Source organism: Ovis canadensis, chromosome 1, assembly GCF_042477335.2.
Source record: "Ovis canadensis isolate MfBH-ARS-UI-01 breed Bighorn chromosome 1, ARS-UI_OviCan_v2, whole genome shotgun sequence".
In the NCBI taxonomy this organism is placed as follows: Eukaryota; Metazoa; Chordata; class Mammalia; order Artiodactyla; family Bovidae; genus Ovis; species Ovis canadensis.
The window spans coordinates 231,929,217-231,932,297 of record NC_091245.1 but is presented as its reverse complement, the minus strand read 5'-3'; the positions used below and the strand labels follow the sequence as shown (position 1 = coordinate 231,932,297).

Sequence of the window (3,081 nt, the reverse complement as noted above, 5' to 3'; positions counted from 1 at the left end):
TGATCCGGTCCACTTGAGGGCAGCTGAGAATAAACCCTTCCGAATATTTGGAGGTCGGCAGTCATATATCTTCGAACCTCTTCCCTCATTGTCACCTTGATCTAGACTGACAGTTTGTCTTGGTTTGCTTGGGATTATCCCAGTTTTAAAACTGAAAGCTCTGTCTGGAAACCTTCTCAGACCTGGGTAAATCAGTATGTTTAATCCCTTAACCTGTAACTGTCTGTACTTCTCCAGGCTAAGCAACATGTTTCCTAAAATGTTTGCAGTAGAATGAGGTGTTGACATCTCCTTGCATCCTGACTCTGCCCTTGGGCACACTCTCCAGCTTGTCAACGTTGCTTATAAAATCAGCACCTGGAACCAAAGACAGCAGTCAGTATTGAGCTTGGCGGACTTGTCTGTCAATGCCATCAGTTTGTAACCAACTGTACCACCACGAGTTGGTGATGGAGAGGGAGGCCTGGCGTGCTGTGATTCATGGGGTCGCAAAGAGTCGGACACGACTGAGTGACTGAACTGAACTGAACTGAACCACCGTTGGCTCCTAACTGCAAGTGTGATTAAGGAAAATCATAGGGCTTATGTCTCTCAAGTCCAGTTTCCCAGTCACACCCTGGATTTGGCAGTTGGCCTTTCTGACCTAATGGCAGTTCATTTTCTCATTTATTCTAGTTTAACATTTTGGCTTGGGCCCAGGCCTCACTCTTGTTCAGGTGATATAACTTGTGAGCCTGCAGCCTGTCTTACTGGTGGTCTCAGCCCTGTATGTGCCTTCTAAACATTTGTCTTTTTTTTTTTTGATAAATTCTAGTATTTATTAAATTATAAAGTCTGTGATCAAAAAAAATGTGGATCAAGAGAAACTTCTAACTACAAGGACTGGACAGCAAAGCCTATGAGAACGCCATGAAGTGTGTTACAGACAAGATTCTGAAACATAAGTTATAAGCTGTTTTCTTTACATTTCCATTTCAGTAACTTTACTATTAAGTAGTTGTTATTCTTCTATTTTAAAACCCCAAATTCACATTTGTTCTCACATTATTTAAGCTTTCTGTTTGTACTGATACCAGATATCTCATAGGTGCCAAATTTTAGTAATGGTTTTCTGTCAATCCATGGAGAAAAACATGAACCAATGCAGTAGTCAGATGAGGACCATTAATGCACAGATAATACACACACGCTGGCCGAAAGAACTGAAGGTATTTTAAAAAACTATAAAATAAACAGACCTCAAGAAAACTGCATTATTACTAAACAGCTCTCAACTATTAACACCCAAGTTCTTTATATTAAATAAATTTCTCAACAGAGATGTGTTAGACATTTTAATTACAGGGCTATCCTTCCCATACCCCTTCCCAACCCAACTCCCAAAATGCACTACTAGGGATGAGTATAATGTTATGTGGGCAGAAATTTACAGATAACCATTTTTATCTTGAGCATGGATCTGAAAACTTTTATTTAAACTTCTATTACTGTGCACTTTCCATCAGGCCTTCGAGATCTGACACTCACTGTTCCACCCGCTGCCACTGATCGATCAGTTCCTGATCGATCAGATACTGTCTGATTTGGATTAGGAACCAGAAGTCTCTGTTGGGTCAAGGAGTGTTGTGCAACAAGCGCAGATACATCCTCACTGTCATTACTGGCATCGGATTCGGTTTCTTCAATCGAAGTGTCTGGTGCTGGCACCCTGCCTGAAGATGGTGATTCATGCTCTTCTTCTCCTTCCCCTCTATGACTCCTTTCCGCTATGCTGTCTCCACCAAGTTGTAAATGTGCAAAAGAGCCTTCCAGAGAAGCGCTTGCATCAGGGGATGGCGTGGCGGGGCTTGTTAGCTGACCATCTACTGACGTCAGGGGCCTCACAGACGACGACTGAACAGAAGCTCCACTCTGAGCCGGTACACTGTCCGCTCCGTCAGCAGAGCTCTCTCTCGCTAGGTTTACGGTATTAGCATCACAGTCCAGCCTAAGTCCGGCTACTCCTTTCTTTGGTATATCTATTATATCCCGCTTGATCTTCCTGCGACGTCCATGTTCGTTTCTCCTATACTGTACCATATTTTCAAGATCGGCAACATACAGAAACCCGGCAATCAACATTTCCGTGCTCTTTTTACCTTTGGAAAAAGCATCTTCCAGCTCTCTGCTAGTGCCCTCGTCATTCTGCCACCACCCATTTCTTCCTTCATAATACCAAGCATAGTCGCCGTTTCCTCCACTTGCTGCCCTGAGTTCTCCTGGTGACAACAACGTTGGCTTATCAAGGAAATCTTCGGGAATTTCTTGTCGACAGAGGGCACATCGCTTTCCAAGCCATGAAGCTCCCTTCACACATAGATAGCAGAAAACATGCTTACAAGGCAGACTGACTGGGTGAACACATGTCTGCAGACAAATGGCACATTCAGGGACAGTTAGAGAAGGTGCAGTATTAGAACAGGACTCATTCGCTTTCCTGTTCGTAGGAAGCATGTTTATAGAGTGATCAGTTTCTCCACAGCCAGCCATCATTTCTATTACAGACCCCAGAGATGCCTGCCACAAAAATAAAATCTCATCTTCATGAGTAATCAGCCAGTGTGCAGAATTTTCTCCTCCATTGCTGGATCATCCTGTGCTCTGTGGCCACAGCAGAAGCCGCCTCGCGGTCTTTTCTCTTCGGCCTCCGAGCCTGCAGCGGCCGGGAACGCGCGCGCGCTGCCTGCAGCGGCCGGGAACGCGCGCGCGCTGCCGTCCGCCTTCTAAACATTTGGCAAGCGCTTCTCAACACTCTCATCCAGGGCTCTGGACAAAGCACACCATCGAGACGCCCTTTCAGATGGATATGCTGTCAGTCAGTAATCTGTAGTTTTCTTGATGAGCCACCTAGGAATCCATCTCATTGTTTTGTAGCCTGTGGGGGTAATCACAGCGATTTAGAGCACAAACTCCTGAAAAATAAAGATCCGTGAGGGGATGAAGCCTTTCCCAGAAAGGATAGGGTGTCACCCGTCAACCCCACTCTAATGAGCACAGGCAGTTGAAGCGTTGACCCTATAATTCGCTGACAACGAATCCCTA

At 45.1% G+C, this 3,081-nt stretch overlaps 1 pseudogene; it reads right to left on the bottom strand.

Moving 5' to 3' along the window:
* Positions 1-790: 790 nt before the first annotated feature.
* On the bottom strand, positions 791-2,678 carry LOC138437389 (E3 ubiquitin-protein ligase RNF146-B pseudogene; annotated as a pseudogene).
* Positions 2,679-3,081: the final 403 nt, after the last annotated feature.